Consider the following 19,694-nt stretch of genomic DNA (forward strand, 5'->3'; position numbering starts at 1 on the left):
AAGCAGCTTAAAGAAAGCAAGTGCCTCACGAGAGGAAAAGCATTTCACTCCTTTTCCCTCAGAAAACACTTTTCCTCATTATCCAAGTGCTGAAACTGTTCATTCCTCGGGGGCAAGGACCACACTGGCCTTTCCCAGCTCACACTGAGCACAACAGCATCAACAAAATTGTGTTGGAGCACCCTGAGATTTTTCTCTCCTGCACTAATTGCCACTCCAGCCCTGGCTCCCTCCACCCCCTGTACAAACACAGGTATGAACTGCCTTGCTACTGCTGCTTTGCCACCGCAGTGCTCCTGCAAAGATCCCGACTCCTGTTCGAGTGTTTTCTTTAAGAAACATTTTTTGAATCAGCTTTGAAAAGCATTTGGAAGCCTGTTTTTCCTTGTATGTGGATTTAGATGCCTGGTCCTTCTCTCTCTGCCTTTCCAAGCTGGGATAAAATTTGGTTACTGCTGGTTCAGCCCCTTCCCCGCCTCCCTGGGGACACGGCCTGGGGGTGACAGGGGCTGGAGGAGCTGCCCAAGTGGCACCAGGCTCAGGGCTGGGATCCCCTGCAGCTGATCCAGCCCTCCCTGGCACTGCCCAGCTGAGCCTCCCCTGGCTCTGGGCACAGATCAGACCTGTGTCCCCTGGGCAGTGACACTCTCCTGCTGAGAAAATCAGATTACAGTGTCTTTTCTCCCTCAGGCTCCAAGTGCTGCCACTCCTTGTTTTAGGAAGGAGCTTTGTACACAGACAATCCTATTGATGCTTTTCCCTGCCAGATTATCTTAGAGTTGAAGGCTCAAAAAAGCCATCGGGAGCTGCTTTAACCCCTGGTCACCCCCAGCACATCACTGTAGACATAGGAGGGACAAAAAGGACCCGTTTGCCCCCCAAGGAGAGACTTGGGGGACTCAAATGTGGCTGTTCCACCCCGGGAGAGGCTGAGTGGGCCCGGGGAAGGGTGTCAGGGTTTCTCTGGCGAGGGAGGGATGTGCTCAGCTCCCAGCAGATGGTTCTCCCGTCTCCCTGCACTTGATGGGATGGTGGGAGAAGTTGTTATGAAAGACTGCCGTGACATTCACAGCACAGATCTGCCAACTGGTGTCTCGGGGAGACGGAGGGAGCGCCTCGCCGTGCTGCAGAAACTGGTGCAGAGATATAAATGGTGCTGTGCTTCGTGGCAGGGTGGGAAGGAGCCTTCTGCTCGCAGGGGAATGGGGTGTCCAGCCAGGGCCCTGCTCAGGGCTGGCTCTCAGACCCCACAGAGGCTCTGGGTGTTCCTTTTTGCCGTGGGGATGTTCGTAATGTCTAAATCTGCTCCTTCTGTGGCAGTGTCTCACAGAAATGCAGCGCTCCCAGTGTCCCCTCAGTTTTCAGATGCCCCATCCCAGTTGTGGCTGAAGGTCCTGTGGAGCCACAAGGGCTCTCCATGCTGGAGGAGCAGGGCTGCCTGTCCCTCACCCTCTGCCCCGTGAGCTGGCTCAGAAGGGAGCTGTGCTCTGTGTCCTGGAGTTCTCATTTCTGCTTTTTGGACAGAAAGCAAAACAAAACTCAGACTGGGATTTAGGTGGGCTTTATTTCCCTGCTTTTTCCATCTCTTTGCTTTCAGGGTCAGCTTCCCTCCACAGAAGCCCCACCACGATCCTCCTCTTTCATTTTGCTGCTTGTTAATTATTTCATTAGCTCCCTCTGCATCCTGACGGGGGTTTCAATTTTTAATTTGCCATGGCAACTGCATCCACGACACCTCCCCACTCAGAAACCCACGCTGTGGGGTGCTGGGGGGCCCCAGGCAGCCAAATCCTCCATCCCACCAACAAAAGTGGGCACCACTTGCACTCGGGGGAACTTTTCCTGCTGGCAGAGGGGGAGCAGGAGGATCCATCCCTGAGCTGCCCGTGCCTCGGTGGGCTCTGTGGGGCAGCGCTGCTCCCAGCTGGATGGGTGCCCTCCCTGTGGTGTCTCGGCAGCTGGGAGCCGTCAGCCTGGGAGGAGGAACTCAGCCTGCTCACACAAACAGCCAACAAAAACGAACGCCCACCAGGACGGGTTTCATACCTACAAATTATCCCTGTCTGTGGAGCTGCAGTTAAACAAACCCTGCCACCAGCACGGCACAGGAGCAGCAGGGAAACCTGAGCAGCTGCCAGCCCTCGGTGCCTCCTGTCCCTGTCCTTGTCCCTGGGCAGCTCCCTGTACCCAAACTCTCTGTTCCCTTTTATCCCTCCTCAAACAACTGCAGCGTTAGGAGAGCCCCAGACACCCTAAATCAGCTCAGTGTACCCCTGTACCCAAACTCTCTGTTCCCTTTTATCCCTCCTCAAACAACTGCAGCGTTAGGAGAGCCCCAGACACCCTAAATCAGCTCAGTGTACCCCTGTACCCAAACTCTCTGTTCCCTTTTATCCCTCCTCAAACAACTGCAGCGTTAGGAGAGCCCCAGACACCCTAAATCAGCTCAGTGTACCCCTGTACCCAAACTCTCTGTTCCCTTTTATCCCTCCTCAAACAACTGCAGCGTTAGGAGAGCCCCAGACACCCTAAATCAGCTCAGTGTACCCCTGTACCCAAACTCTCTGTTCCCTTTTATCCCTCCTCAAACAACTGCAGCGTTAGGAGAGCCCCAGACACCCTAAATCAGCTCAGAGAGGAAAACTCTCCTAGGAGCATTGCAGGGAAAGGGGGATTTGGGTCCAAACTCACTGCAGGCTTTCAGGAGGGAATAATTAGCTCCCTGTTTTTCACCAGGAACTTCTCCTCCTCCCTGTCCTCTTGTGCCAGGACAATGTGTCATCACCAGAAGATGCAGCATCATTTCCAGAACATGAAAAAAATAAAATAGCTGCTATTCATCAGTGGGCTCTGTGCTAATTGCCCGTGCCCTTTAAAGTGGGAGCATGGCCGGGGCTGTTCCCACTTCCAGCTTGTGGGATAAAGGATCTCTGTGCAATCCTATAATAATCTCTTTCATCTGATGCCCTCAAAGTGCTTTTGGACATAAATTAATTAGGCATCACAACACCCTGTTAGGTTCAAGCTCACGCAAGGGTTTTCATTGTGTGTTCAAACAATTCCTCCCATCTTTGTGGGGCTGGGGTCACATCGAGCTGGGGGTGAGCAATTATTTCTGCCACTCCTGGCAGGGCTGGGCTGCCCTCAGGGTTAATCATGGAATTGTGGAAAGGTTTGGGTTGGAAGGGACCTTAAAATTAATTTCATTCCACCCCTGCCGTGTGCAGGGACACCTTCCATTGTCCCAGGGTGCTCCAAGCATCTCCAAGCTGGCCTGGGATACTTCCAGGGATCCAGGGGCACCCACAGCTGCTCTGGGCAGCTGTGCCAGGGCCTGCCCAGCTCTGAGGGAAGGATTCCCCAATATCCCATCTAACCCTGCTCTGTTTTTGAGGGGCTGGGTGGGCTCTGTCAGGGTTTGGGCTGTGCAGGGGTTTGTGTGTGCCTGCCACAGGAGCTGCCCGTGTGGGCATTGTGGTGCTGGGGATGTGCAGTGGCTCATCAGTGACTTCAGAGTCCTAATTATATCTCTTTAATGAGCACCCAGACCATTATCAGGGGTTTCTCTGGGCCTAAGAGGTGATCCAGGCTCTTTTAATTACTCCTGACTCCTGATTTTCATGTCTGTGCTAATCCTTGTTGCTCCCCTTCCTCTTCTGCCACCAAGGACTCATTCCTAGGGAACCCTTCCTCTTCCTCTCTGCTCCTTGCATAAGTTTTTTCCTTCTTTTCCCCCCCAGATCTCACAGAAAGAGAGACAGAGCAGGTAGAACCTGCCCACCTGCAGTGCCCAAACCGGGAGTTGGGTCAGGAGGGTTGAGCTTTCCAAGGAAGCCCAGGGAGGAGTTTGGGATGGAGAAACCCATCTCCCACAGGGGCTGGAGCTGAGAGGGAGCCAAGCAGACCTGAGGAGCACCAGGGGCAGATTCCCTGCAGGCCCTGGCTGTGCTCACCCCTCTGCCAGCACAGGGGACAGCCACACCTCTCCCAGGATGTGGGAATTGCCTTGGGATGGTGTGACCTTGATCAAACCTTGCTCCATGGGTGTGACCGTGTTCACAGGGGTTCTTGGACTGGGGAAGAGACGAGGATCTGACTCCATGTTTCAGAAGGCAGATCCACCTGTACATTCCATAGCAGCAGATAACCATTGTTTACATTTTGTTCCTGAGGCCTCTCAGCTTGTCAGGAGGAAAAATCCTAAGGAAAGGATTTTCCATGAAAGTTGTCTGCGGCAGGATGGTCCCTGAACCTTTGCTGCTCAGCACCGCATGGAGGGAAGCAGTGAGAGCCACCACAATGTCCTTTTCCCATTCCCTCCTCCGTGCAGGCACAGGCAGCTCTGCCTTGCCACCACGAGCATCTCAGAGCGGTTTAAATCCCATTTCTGGATTTTCCTGGCCAGGGAGGGGGCAGTGCCGCAGACATGAAAGGCCGGAGGCGCTTCAGAAGGAGGGAGGGGAGGAGGAGGCTGCGTGCTGCGAGAGGCAGCCCCGGCTCTCAGCGCGGCCAGCAGAGATGTTTGATCTCCAGCCGAGCCCTCGGTGCTCCTGTGAGCGGCATGAGGCCTCTCCTGCCCGGGGAGCCGCCTCTCAGGGAGCCTTTCCTCGGGAAAAGGCTTTAAACTGATTCACAGGGGGGTCCTGGGGACGGGGAAAAGGATTTGGGAGCGTTTTTCCTGCTGGACAGAGGATCCCAGAGGATCCCTGTGTGCCCCCAAACCTGTGATGCTGCAGGTCCCTGCAGGGCACCCAGAGGGTCTGACCATGTCCTGGCAGGGCAGGGATGGTGCCATCCTAAACAAAAGGATCGTCCTAAGGACAAGGATACCCTAAAGAAAAGAACATCCTGAAGGAAAGGACATCCTGAATGAAAGGACATCCTATAAAACAAGAACATCCTAAAGAAAAGAATATCCTAAAGGAAAGGACACCCTGAAGGAAAAGACCATCCCAAAGGAAAGGACATCCTAAAGGAAAGGACTGTCCTAAAGAAAAGGATATCCTAAAGAAAAGACCATCTTAAAGAAAAGAACAATCCTAAAGGAAAGGACCATCTTAAAGGAAAGGGCATCCTAAAGCAAAGGACATCCTAAAAGAAGAATATCCTAAAGAAAAGGACATCCTGAGGAAGAGGACCATCCTAAAGAAAAGAATGGTCCTAAAGAAAAGGACTATCCTAAAGGAAAGAACCATCCTGAAGTAAAGGATGTCTTAAAGAAAAGGACCATCCTAAGGAAAAGGACCATCCTAAAGGAAAGGGCCACTCTAAAGAAAGGACATCCTAAAGAAAAAGACCATCCTAAAGAAAAGGACATCCTAAAGAAAAGAACCATCCTAAAAAAAAGAACATCCTAAAGAAAAGGATCAAGCCATCCCCAGGGGCAGAGGGGTGGTTGGGGAAACTGAGGCACAGAGATGCTCCGAGCCTTGCAAAGCACTCAAGCACAGATTAAAGTTAAGCTGGAGCCTGGGCTTCCACACCTGAGCCATCCCCCTGTGTTTTCCACAGGTTTTTTTTCCCCCTGACTGAAGCAAAAAAGGGTTTTCAAAAGCAGAACTCGGGCCTTGAAGTGACACATAATTGAAGGTGGTAATTAAAGGCACAGCCGAGCGCTGAGTGAAAAAGGGAGAAATAAAGGAAAAGTGTTGGTTGCAATTTTACAATTTAATTAGGCTCGCTTGCTCTCGTGGTGGGGAGGTGGCAGGCAGACCCTGGGGGCACATGAGACTTTCTGATGTTTCTGGGATCCAGCTTTGCCAAGGATAACTGTGCACATTAAAAGGCAGAGATTAGCAAAAGGCCTATTTTGATATAATTTTCCCACCCCCCCCGAGAACGGGGGAGCTTCTTGAAGCAGAAACTTTCAATAATTAAAAAAGCGAAAAAAGGGGAAAAAAATTAATAATGTTGGTATGGAAAGTGTATGAAAATAGATCTCTGCTGACTTCCCTGCTCTGAGATATCATTGACTGACAATATTTTTAGTTTCTCTAATAGGAGACATCCTGTTGATGGCTTTGGCAGCACTGGCAGGTGGAAATCATGGATTTGAGGGCAGGATTGGGTGTCCCAAAAGCCACCTGGGCAGTGGGTGGAAGCTGGGGTGTCAGTGCCAGCCTCAAGCAGGACTTTGGGGTGGCAGCTTGGCTTTTGTGGGGCACAGCCCAGCCTGGGGAGAGCTGCACTGGGGCATGGGAGTGTTCTCACTTGTATAAATTATACAAATCATCCCCCTGCATGAGGCAGTGTGCACATAAATATGTAGATTTAGGCTCCAGCCCTCATGACTTATTCACCAGCAGCATCATATTGTTTCTAACTTTGGAGCAGTTCCTGGAAACTGTTCGTTCTTCAAATTAAAAAAAGATCTACGGGCGCTGCTGGTGAGTCCTGGCAGCTCTGCTGTGCCTGGGGAGGGGCTGGGCAGCAGCAGGAGCCCCCCAGGAGCCTGGGCTCATCCAGGGGGTCACACCCATCCCAGGAGCCTGGATTCACCTGGATGGATGATGGATGGATGGATGGATGGATGGATGGATGGATGGATGGATGGATGGATGATGGATGGATGATGGATGGATGGATGGATGATGGATGGATGGGGGATGGATGGATGGATGGATGGATGGATGGATGGGGGATGGATGGATGGATGGATGGATGGATGGATGGATGGATGATGGATGGATGGATGGATGGATGGATGGGGGATGGATGGATGGATGGATGGATGGATGGATGGATGGGGGATGGATGGATGGATGATGGATGGATGGATGGATGGATGGATGGATGGATGGGGGATGGATGGATGGATGGATGGATGGATGGATGGATGGATGGGGGATGGATGGATGGATGGATGGATGGATGGATGATGGATGGATGGATGGATGGATGGATGGATGGGGGATGGATGGATGGATGGATGGATGGATGGATGATGGATGGATGGATGGATGGATGATGGATGGATGAATGGATGGATGGATGGATGATGGATGGATGGATGGATGGATGGATGGATGGATGGATGATGGATGGATGGATGGATGGATGGATGGATGATGGATGGATGGGGGATGGATGGATGATGGATGATGGATGATGGATGGATGGATGGATGGATGGATGGATGGATGGATGATGGATGGATGGGGGATGGATGGATGATGGATGATGGATGATGGATGGATGGATGGATGGATGGATGGATGGATGGATGATGGATGGATGGATGGATGGATGGATGGATGGATGGATGATGGATGGATGGATGGATTAATGGATGGACCGATAGATAGGTAGATGGGAATCCTCTTGGCTGCTCCTGCTGCTCGGGACCATTGCCCAGGAAATGACCAGAGTGTTTAACACCAGCAGTTGTGGCACATCCCATAATATCCTGCTTAATAGACTCTGTCAAGTCAGTATTGTCCTAAATGGTTCCGAGCAAAGAGCAGGGAGGCAGTAACAATGCAGACATGCAATTTTTCCGGGGAATTATGCCTGGCTGGGATTTATTGGAGAGCTCAAATTGCTGTTAATAAAACACAGTTTTGCTGGTGTGAGGGAAATTGGTTTTTGCAGAGGCTGGAGGGATCCAAGTAGAATATTCCGCGTGTCATCTCCAGTGCAGCAGGAAAATGAGCTTCCTCTTTTGGCAAGGCCAAAAAGGTTGGATCCTTCACCCTCTTAGAAAGGAGATCCTGAAAGGCTTTCCCCTCCTGGACTGCTGCTTGTTCCCTTAATTCCTTCATGCTCCCTTTTGCCAGCCATTAAAGCTGTGTTGCATCTTTTCAGTGTATTTTAAATTTCTTTCCGTTCCTAAAAGCTCTCTGAGAAGTTCTCTTGTCCACAGCCCCTTCCGAGTCTGCCTGGGTTTCCTTCCCAAATTTCTTTCCTCACAGCTCTGAGCAGGGAGAGCCCAGCTTCATGTTTGAAAGCACAAATAACCACAAATAAACTCCCCATCCTGTAATTCCTCCACTGCAACTCTTTCCCTTGGCTTGTGTATTCAAGGGAGCGGCTGCATGGGAAAAATGCTGCAATTTAATTTGGGAATCATTCTGCCTGGAGAAGCTGCTGGGGTTTCCTCCCAGATTTCTCCCAAATTTCTTTCCTCACAGCTCTGAGCAGGGAGAGCCCAGCTTCATGTATTAAAGCAGAAAAAAGCATAAATAAACTCCCCATCCTGTAATTCCTCCACTGCAACTCTGTTCTTTCCCTTGCTTTGTGTATTCAAGGGAGTGAGTGCTTGGGAAAAATGCTGCAATTTAATTTGGGAATCATTCTGCCTGGAGAAGCTGCAGGGGAGGAGAGGGGGGATCTGTGGCATCAATAAATCTCAGTGTGCTGGGAATTGCCAGCTCTGCACATGGCGTGGCTGTGGCAGGGAGGGTGTGGGCATCCCTCAGCCCATCTGCAGCAGGACCTGGCACAGAGCTGGGCAATTTGGGGCAGTCGTGTTTATTTGGTTTGTTTGTTGAAGAGGCAAACATTTGCTGCTGTGTTCCTGGCAAATGTGGGGTGGGAATTACTGGGGGCAGAGCGCTGGAATCCTCTCCTCACCTTGCCAGGTCCCTGCTCTCTTATCTCCTAATCCAATATTGGAGCACAGCCCACGGCCAAGGAGCTGATGGAGCTTTGGGAATCCACATCCCCGGAGCTTCCAGGCTCAGTTTCCAGCCCCAACCCTTCTGTGGGACCCTTCAGGTCCAGCTGTGATCCCAAGGCACTGAGCTTCCCTGGGATTTCCTGCTTCCCCCACAGGATGGGCCACAGGGTGGGCTCAGGCAGGGGTGGGGACCCCCAGGAGCGGCTGCCACCTCCCCTCCCGAGGGTTTTAGAGCAGCAATCAGCTCCTGCCTGGAAAATTTTCAAGCAGGAGATAAAGCCCCATTTTCCCTGCCCTCCTGGAGATGGAACCGGAGATGGAGCCTCTCTGGAGAGCCCAGCCGGAATAACAATGGCTGGGAGAGATAATTAGCTGAGCTTCTCCAGTCCTGACAAGTAACCGAACCCCTGCAACCCCGATTATGAACTTGAGCCCCTCCAACCTCGATAATTAGCAGAGTTCCTCCATCCCCAATAATCAGCCCAGCCCCTCCAGCCCTGATCAAACCTGAGCTCCTCCAGCCCTGCTCAGGGCTGTGCTGCCCCATCCTCACCCTGGGGGATGCTGAGAGGGTCCCAAGGAGCCCCTGCCCTGTTCCCATGGCCCTGCCCACCCCCTGCACCCTCCAGGCCTGAGCTCCTTCCCCATTGCCCCACAAAACCATCCCAGGCCAGGAGATTTAGTGAAATCCTGGGAGGATTGCAGGGAATTTTTCTCCATGATCATCCATGTCTGACAAGAACTGGAAGCATTTTTATTTTCTGCTCTCCCAGGCTTTTCCAGAGGCTTTTCCCCCCTCACCCAGCCAGGGTTTTCAGCAGGTTGCTTAAATTTTATTGCTTTGATCCCATAAAGTGCAGTTATGCAATGAGACAAGCTCTTCCCGTCACTTCCCCGGCTCCAGCCAGGCCTTTTGCTGTAATAGGCACAGCTCTGCCTTGAAATATTAACGAGTTTTACCTTAATTACCTTTCAAGCTTCTCAGGGCTCTCTTCATTTCCCTTCTCACTCTGTTTTTAGCATCAGCCACGAGCAGAGGCAGATGCTGGCTGAGGGTGGGATTTTTTCCCTATCATCCCTATCATTTTCTCCTCATCCCTGTGCTTTGGATGCTGCCAGGGTGAAGGAGGGCCCTTGGGGGTGTGGGCAGCTCTGTGGGCACCGTGCAATGTGGGCATTTTTTACCTCATGGTCCAAATTTCCCCTTGGAATTTTGGTTTCTAGAAGGAAGGGAGCGCCTGACCCTTTTCCTGTGTTTTGGATAAACGGGATACCACGGGATGGAATGGGATAAATGGGGTAAATGCCACTCAAAATGAGCCTCTCCACCCTCCCTGGCAGGGCAGACTTTCCTTCTGTCCCCACAGTGGCACTGGGAGAGGCAGCAGCAGCTTCCTGCAGCACCTCCCCAGCTGTCCCCACGCTGTCACCGCTGCTGGTGACATTAAATTCCTGCAAACATTTATTAGCTGAGTGCATTGGGGCAGCAGGAGAGCGCTGGCATCTCCCAGGCACTGCTGGAGCTAATTGCCTGCTTCATCCCAGTTCCTCATCAGGAGGAGCCCTGGCCCTGCTGGGGACACAGGGGGAAGGACAAAGGGGTGGGGATGGATTTTATTGAACACCTCAACCCTGCAAACCCAGCTCCTTTTGAGGCCAGGCATGGGGACTGCACGGTTCCTCATTTATTAATGTCCTTTTTGGTTTAGTAACACACATCCAGCCGTGGAATTGTGCATGGTGCACGGGGAAAGTAGGGCAAGGGAGACACTAATAGCTCCCAACAAGGAGGCTGATTCACGGCTCTTTGCTGCAAAAAGCCCCGTTTAGCTCCCCAAAGCCTAATTTTGTGTCTGCTGTCATGTTCCATCAGCCCCACGGCAGGGGGCTGGCTGCTGGGGATGGTGCAGGAACCCGGTGGGATGCAGGGACCGGTGGGATGTGGCACCCAGTGGGATGCTCTGCCTCCCTGCTGGCCTGTCCCCCACAGCTGATGTGTTTTATCAGGTTTTTTATCAGCGTTTTCCCACCCATCAGTGGGATCGGGGCTGGCAGGGGGGATGGCAGCATTTCCAGGCACCTCTGTGGGCTCAGAGCTGGGCAAAGCAGCAGCCCAGGTGTGTTGGTGTCCCCCTGGCTGGTGAGACTTTGGTGGCAATGACAACAGGAGTCCTGGCTCATTCCCCAGGCGTTGTCACCCCCAAAGCTGCTCCTGCAGCTCCCCGGGCAAAGCCCCCAGAGGGAGCTGAGGCTGGGATTGTGTTACCAACACCAGGGAGAGCTGGGAACCCAAACCAGCCTCTGTGGACATTTCATTTCTTCTCTTCTCCCACACACCCTGATCATCTCCTCTGCTCTGACCCCAGCTGCTCCGATGAGCTGGCTCACGTGGTGGGAGATAAAATGGGGAAGGAGGGAAGCAGGGCTGATCCCATAGGGAATTTGGTGCTAACAACTCCCATCCCCATCTCCCAAACCCCCACACCCTCCAAATCCCCAGAGCTTTGCACTTTTCTTGTTTTCCTGGATATTTCTGTTCTCAGGTGGAATTCCTTGTGTCCCATCAGTGCCATGGGCTGAGAGGGCAAGAGGGGATAAATCCTGCTCTGAGAACCCACATCCTGAACTTTTCCTGCCACCATTTTTCCTTAATTTTTGGAGTGTTTGGGGGTTGTGAAAGTGGCCTCAGACCCTTCTTTGCAGCTGCCAGCGGCTCCCATCTCTGCCCCTCTGCACAAGGGGATAGCAGCAATCCCTGCTGGATTTTTCCTGCCTCTCCCCTGGTTTGAGGGACCTTTTCCACCAGCAGATTTTGCTGCGGGTGGATGGGCAGCCTGTGAGAGCACGCTGTGGTTCATTAATTACTCCTGTTATAGGGCCATTACAGCCAAGAAATTGCATTATTAAAAAGAAATCTTTGCAGATGCTTCAAATGCGACGACCTATTCAATAGCTGACGCTGGGTCATAATTAAAAGTAAAAAGTCGGGGCCAGAAGAGGACAAAAAATGGCAGATTCCCTGAATATGGTTAATGGAAACATTATTAACATTAGGAAATTGCATGGGAGAAATCACTGGCTCCTGGCCCAGTTTAAATATGCAGCAGCTCCTGACGTGTGCCTATGGTGATTAATAGCATTAACAGAAAAAATATTAAATTAAAGCCATTGAGCTGCCTTTAATGGCTGTGTCTGGCTCTCTTGTTCCCTTCATTCCAGCAGGCAGGGTCAATCCCAGAATATTCCTGCCTCCAGCATGTGCAAGGCACCATTGACACCCAAGAAATTGAGAATCCAGAGGAAAATGTACAGATTTACAGATCCACCACATGGACACAAACCTGCACCCCAAAACAGCCTTTGGGAGATGCTTTCACTCTGTTTTTCTCAGCTCAAGCTCTCAGCTTTGCTTTGCTTTGAGGTTTTTTTTCCTGCATTTTTCCATTTGTTCCTGGCGGATGTCGCTGTGAATCAATCTGGCATCGGGCCCATTCGCCACCTAATATTTCTCAATAATTTATTATCAGCAGTTTAATCCCCCTGGGAGCTCCCTCCACATTAAAGCCTCTTGTTCAGTCAGGTCATGTCGCAGGCTGGAAGCACTTCCAGCCCTTTGATTTGTTTGTGTTTCATGTTTTTGTTGGGAGAGCAATAAAAGACATGAATTTTTCCCCCCTCTTGGAATGCATTTATCATCCTGGTTGTTTCCTTTATTCTCTCCAATTGAACCATCACTGTCTGGTGGCTCTCATCTCCCTCTCCGTGGGCCCTGTTCCATATGGATGCTGTGGGATGCGGTGGGATGGGAGTGCAGAGCAGGAATCAGCTGCCAGAGCATCCTCGCCCCCTGCACGTGCTGCTCCCCCTTATCCCTGAGACATTCCATGGGATATGAACCTCCTGCTCTGATCCAGCTGATTGACATCCCTCATTCCAACCAAACCCCCAAATTTGGGTTTAAAAAGCTTAAAAAGTGCCAAGCAGCTCAAAAGCTTGGAGCAAGGTGGGATTTGGGGTGGGCTTGGAAAAGAGATTTATTTATTTTCTGAGTATTGCAGATCTCCAAATTAGAAAATCCCCAAATTTCAGCCTAAGAAGGGAGATGTCTCAGCCCCTCTGCTCCATCTGCACAGCAGCAGCAGCAGGGCTGGGCTCTGGGCTGGTTTTTAGTGCAGAAACCAGCTCATACCAGCACCCCTTGACCTCTCCATCCCATTTCTCCTCCCAGAGTTTGGGTGAATTTAGGGCAGCTCATCCCTGGAAATGCTGCACTGCTGCCAAGTGTTTCTGCTGGGCTGATTAAAGCCATTCATGGAGAATGATATTAATTGGGTGGAGAGTAATATTAATTAACACTCTTACCCTCTCCCTGGGAGGAGTCAGGCTGGACGTGCCTCGTTCCTCAGAGCAGATTGAAAACCCAAACCAGCCCAGAGAAATGTCACTGGAGGTGCCACCAGAGCCCAGCTGGCTGTCCCCAGTGCCAGCCAGGCTGGGGGCAGTCAGGCTCAGCCTCTGGAAGCTCTGGGAGTGCAGAAATTTTGGCAAAACCCAAATCCCAGGTGTGGTTTTCCAGGCACAAAGCAAATCCTTGCAGGAAAAGACAAAACCTTGTCCCTTGCAGCTGCTCTGGAATTGTGGCTCCAGGAAGGAATTTCTCTAATGAACAAAATAGGTAATTTCTGATTAATTCCAGGCAGGAACTCCTCATTCTTCAGGAAATTATTCCTTTACCCAGGAACTCAACAAAAGGGTCATTAACAGGTAAATCCTGGTGAATTCCAGGCAGGAACTCCTCATTCTTCGGGAAATAATTCCTTTACCCAGAAACTCAACAAAAGGGTCATTAACAGGTAAATCCTGGTGAATTTCAGGCTCATGGATGAACCTCGGGCACAGCCAGGGCTGGTGGCACTGGCAGGGGACATGGTGCCACCCCGATTTTGTCACATGCTTTTCCACACTGCTGCATGGAGGAACAGACTCAACAGCATCCAGAAAACTCGGGAAAGTTTTTCTTTTTTTGGGAAAAACTTTGGAGCTGCAGCAGCAGCAGAGCTCTGCACCCACCCTGTGTTTGCACCCCAGAGAGGAGCAGCAGCTTTAGGCAGAAACAGGGACAGAGAGCTGGAGATTTCCATATGAAATATTGAAATTTGTGCTCGCTGGAGTGGAAGGCAGAGCCGATGTGGCTCCTGAATAAATCATGGGAGCCCCACGTGTGCTCGCCCGCAGTGACGTCTGAGAGGGGAGAGGGGCTCGGGAGGGGGAAAACAAAATGGAATAAAACAAAATATAGGGCACTTCCCCACCCTAAGAGCTTAATTAGCTGGTCTGAACCTCCTCTAGCACGGCAGCCGAAATCTGCTCCCTTTTTTGTGTCTCCTCAGCCCATCCACCGTGCCCTGCTCCTGCGCTGCCGAACAGGAGTGTGGAAAATGCAGAGCTCTGTTAAAATTTCATGGTCTCTGCATATCCGGTGGCCTGTCAGGAGAAATGCTGGGGTCTGGGGAATGAGGAGCCTCCCCTGAGCTGGAGGGATGCTGGAAGAGACGACACACAGAGAACCTCATGCCTTCAAAGCTTGACTCAAGAAATGCTCTAAAAACCTCATTGGGGCCTTTCAGAACTTACAAAAAGCTGATTAAAAAAGATGGGGAGGGACTTCTTGCACAGGCAGGTGATGCCAGGACAAGTGGGGGAGGTAGATCTGTGTACTGGAGGGTGATGTAAAGCTTGAGGAGTCCAAGGGAGGCTAATCCCAGCGAAAAGGAACTGTGCCCTTGTTAGCAATCAAAAGTTTCCCAGGGTGTTAATTCGTGTCTAATTAAGAGCTCCAGAGATCCACAGAGGGCTGGTTTCAGCTGGTTCTCAGCCCTCCCTGGAAATCATGTTTTCCAACATCCCTAGCATCGTCCTCGGGAAGTGTCTCTGGAGTTAAATCCTCCAGACAGACGGAGGTTTTTAAAAAATGCATCGTGAGCGCATCATCGGATGAGCAGGAAAGTAGGACAGGCACGGGGAGAGGCAGCGCCTCCTTCCTGCTGTCCCCGGGCACCCTGAACCCCCTGCCAGCCATGGCCCACCCCAAACGCAGCTCTGGGCAAGGGGGATTCTTTCTGCCAAACCTGGGATTCTTTCTCCCAAACCGTTCTGGGATTATTGGGATCTTTTCATTTCCCCTGGAAGACGAGCGAGTTAAAGGGGTAAAAAAGGGCTGAAGGAGGAGGGAGCTGTGCTCAGAGTGTCCCCAGCATTCCCAGGATTGATAAATACCCATCCAAATCCCAAAGGAAACCCACGTTTTCACCTGCCTCGTTATTTTCCCCATGTTTCTCTCTCTAATGAATGCCCTGCTGGGATGTCCCTGTCACTCCTGCTCTGCCATGGAACATCCCAGGATGCTCCTGAGGCATCCCAGGATTTATTCCTGGCATTCCCTGCTCAGGGCTCCTCTGATAGCCAGGATTAAGAGGCTCTGGATGGAGTGTTGTGACAGGAAGTAATTATATGCAAATAAGAAGCTGCGCAAGTGTGAGTAAACATTAGGGGTTGGTTTTTTTTTTCCTGTTGAACCTTCGTGATTTAAAAGCCATTACGGGCGCAGCCAGCTCGCTCTGTCAGCGCTTTCCCGGCAGATCTCACATCCTTCCCTTCCCACATGTCCTGGTTTAGGGCAAATTTGGGAGGAAACCTCCAAAGGGGCCCCTCCAGACAGCAAATCCTATCCCACAACTGGTTTGGGAAGGATTCCTTGGAGAGAAGTGGAAAGAACCTGTTTATTGAACAGGCACAGCACCCCCCAGCACACAGAACCTGTTTATTTAACAGGCACAGCACCCCCAGCACACAGAATGAACAGTACCAGATGACACCACTCTGTCACTGCTCTGAAAAAGATGACAAATTCAGAAAGTCTCTCTTGGGGGTGGTTGCTCTGTTCTCAGTCCCTCCAGTGCTGGGGCAGCTGCTGCAGCCACAAGGTGCAAACTCTCGGTGTTCCCAGGTCCCAGTCTGGAGCAGGTTTGAGTAGGTCCAAAAAAGGGAAAGGAGAAACAGTCCAGGGAAATTTTTATTTAATATTTAATATTTAATATTTAATATTTAATATTTAATATTTAATATTTAATATTTAATATTTAATATTTAATATACATATATAATATAAATATATAATATAAATATATAATATAATATACAATATACAATGTATAATATATAATATATAATATATAATATATAATATATAATATATAATATATAATATATAATATATATTATATAATATATATTATATAATATTATATTTAATATTTGATATATTAATATATTATATATTATATATTATATAAAATATAAAATATAAAATATAAAATATGAAATATAAAATATATAACATAATATACAAGACACAATATAAAATATACAATACACAATGCACAATATACAATGCACAATACACATTATACAATGCACAATATACAACACACAATACACAATATACAATACACAATGCACAATATACAATACACAATATACAATATACAATGCACAATATACAATACACAATGCACAATATACAATATACAATGCACAATATACAACACACAATACACAATATACAATGCACAATATACAACGCACAATATACAATATACAATAATTCCATCTCCCCTGCAGCCTCCCTGGGAGCAGGATCCAAGATTGATCCTGCCCTAAGCAGTTGGTCAAACATTTGTCTCTGGCACCTGGGGATGTGTGTGAGCAAAGCTGCAATTTAGACTGAGAATTCACAAAGAAAACAAATCCTGAGCCCCCATCCAGCCATTCCTAACACGTCACCCTCCTGACAGTGCTGCCAGAGAGCCAGAGAAAAAGCTCCAGCCTTGAAATTTTTCTAGTGGAAGACAAATGAGGGAGATTCATGTCTCTGTTGGTGCTACATTGTTTTGCTCAGCTGGCTGCAGAGCAAATAAGATGCGGTGTTGCATTGATTTGTAGCCCAGGAACTGTCCTGGCAAATGGATGGGCTGGGAAAAACTTCATTTGGGGCTTAAATTGGAGAAAGCAGCAGGCAAAGGGTGCCCAGAGCCTCGGGATCACACTGTGCGTCCTCCCTGGGGCACAAGGGATTCAAATTCTTCCCTTTTTTTGGGATGATTTTCCCTATGGATTTGTGAGATCTTTGCTCTGTGCACCCCCATCACTGCTTGCTGCCCTGGGATTTGGACATGATGCCAAGAGGAAACCAAACCCATTTCCAGTCATTTCCAGTGGGTTTGGGGAAGGAGAGTGGGAATGGCTCCTTCTCAGGGCTGTGCCTTGGGCTCACCCCACTGACACCTCTTGGTGTCACCCACAGCACCCTCAGTGGACATAAATCTGGGGAAACCTGTGGATCCATCCCTGTGGGCTGTCGCCAGAGAGGGTCTGCAGGGAGCAGAGGGTCCCTCACCCCACAGCAGGGAAAATGCTGCTTGTTAGCATTAATAAACGTAAAATACAGAAATAAAAGCATAATAAAATAAATACGAGAGTACCAAATTATTGCCCAGGAAAAATGCATCACAAGACTGGCAATCCCCCCAGGTCTCACTGTAAAGATTGAGTGTCCAAAGCCACCTCCATTCCAGAGCACCAGGGCATGGAGCAGAGGGAGGATGAGGAAGCACGAGGATCTTCATCACTCCTGCAGCTGCTCCCTTCCCTCCCCAGCAGCCTGATCCATCTGATGCATCCACTAAGAAAAATCCCCCACTGCTCCCTGCAGACAGGATGCAATTTCCAAGTCCCAGCCATTCCCAAGAAAAGTGATGCTGGCTGTGGCCTAATGGAAAGGCAGCCAGTTTTATAGCAGAATGCAAATGAAAAGGTATAAATAAACAATCGCTCACCAAGAAGTGCTCGCCTTTAATGAATATTTCATATACAAAAGGAGTCATTGACATTTTGCTGGATTGCTTCAATTAGCTCTTGAGCCTCATGTTCATGCAAATAATAAGCTTGCTTTTCATAATGCTTTGTTAATCTGCTTCATAGTGTGAATTTATACAGTAATATATCACCCAGACCTCCTGCTGGAGCCTTTATTGGATATAAATGACTTAGTAATTGCTATTGATCATTAAAGGAGCGCGGTGTTATTTTGGAATTACAATGTGGGGGATCTTTGCTGAAGACTGAAGGATCTGGCTGCCTGGGCTGGTTTATATTCAGGGCAGTGACTAATGGGTCCTTGGGAAGGAAAAGCCAAAGTGTGCCAAGATTGAGGCTGGGGAAAAGCACTGCTGGAGTCAGTGCTGCCTTCCCGTCATGAAACGCTCCCGGCAATGTATTCAGAATATATCTCAACGTATTCCATTCCACGCATCCATCTCCATCCCAACTCCAGCTTGCCTAAAATCAGCCAGGAAAATATTGTGGCTGCCTGGGGAATGCAGCAGCAGGAGTGAACACACAGTCACACTGCTGTGACAGCCGTGGTGGCCCAGGCAGGTCCCAGTGCGTGGTGACAAAGCCACCAGGGCCATTCCCAAAGTCCCACGGCAACCCTGGAGGCTGCAGGTCTTTAATCTGGGCTGGCTGCTGTGCTGCTGGCTGTGAGTAATTAAACAAGTGTTTTCCAGCCACCCTCACTGCAGAGTTGGGGGTATTGATGCCATTCCTGAGGTCAGGGCAGCGGGAAGCGCTCCGTGTTCCCAACAGGGAATTCAGCCTCAGCCTCCTCCTCTCCATCACTTGCTGGTTGTCTTCCAGCTCTCACCATTAAACCCTCATCACTCTGGAGAAGGCTGAGGTTGCACTTTAGATTTATATTTTTCATTTAGAAAACACCTTTTTTGTCGTTCCTTCACCTGGAGGAGCCATCCTTGGCTTGCTCAACTGCATTCAGTGCTGACTCCTGCCTTGCTCAGAGAACAGCAGAGCTGGGAAACCTCTACTTCTCCAGCACCTCAAATGCTCTCCCTCCATGGGATGGGCGAGTTCAGCTGGCTCTGACATCCACATCCATCTGGAACATGGCTGGGGGCATTTATTCCTCTCTGCCCCCAGGGCTGTGCTGGCACTCACTTCATGGAAGCCCTGAAAGGGCTCTGAGCTCCCTCCCTGGCTCTGCTTTTATTTAAAGCCTCTCTGTGCATTTTTCCCTTTCCCATTTACGGCGTTTCCCCTCTGGAATGTGCTTTGATTTTTCAGCAATTCCCAAGTCCTCAGGCTTTGCCTGGAAGGTGATTTATCCCCGTTTGTGTTTTTCTGTGTACGTACAGGTGCTGCAGCACGCTGGGAGGAAACACAAAGAGCAATTGGCTGTGCTGGGGCTGCCACTGATGGAGTGCTGCTGCTGGAAGAGTTATTTCCAGGAGCTGGGAGCTTGCTCTAATCCTGATGGACAAACTCTAAATCCCACCAGCTCCAGGGGGAATTGGAATCAGCTTCTCTGGATGCCCCCCAGGCTGTCAGGCCAGGAATGGTCACTTGGAGTGGTCACTGTGAAAAGTGCATATCATATGGCTCTACGCAGATATTTAGCATACGTATTTTGATGTATTGATTAGTGGTGCTGTGTTAACATTTTAATAATAAATGTAGTCTTGTAATTAAAAGGTAACTTTTGTAGTTAAAATAAGAACTATGTTAGTGGGGTTTTTTTAAGGAAGGAATGAGGCACTCACACAAGAAAGCAGCCACAGGACACCTGAATCTTTCAGAGAAAGGCAATTTATTGCCCCATTATCAGAAGAAATGAACTTCTTCCCACCTCAAAGGCGCTGTTAGGATTCAGAGGAAGAAGTTGACGATGACCAGACAGAATCCTGTGTTTGAATGGAATTTATGCATCATGGATGAGGTGTATGAATATGCAACAGGCTGTTGCTTTTAAGGGTTAATCCTCTGTTAAAGTGGGTCATTTTTTGGGCTTGTGCTGCCCAGAAAAAGGTACCCTGATGTCCATAACTCTTTATCTTTATTGTCTCATATTGTTCTAATTCAAATTGTCCAAATTATTGTTACTCTAATTGCATTACTATTTTTACATAACCATTTTATTACTATTAAACTTTTAAAATTTAAAAAA

The sequence above is a fragment of the Ammospiza caudacuta genome, chromosome 21, assembly GCF_027887145.1.
Source record: "Ammospiza caudacuta isolate bAmmCau1 chromosome 21, bAmmCau1.pri, whole genome shotgun sequence".
Taxonomy (NCBI): Eukaryota; Metazoa; Chordata; class Aves; order Passeriformes; family Passerellidae; genus Ammospiza; species Ammospiza caudacuta.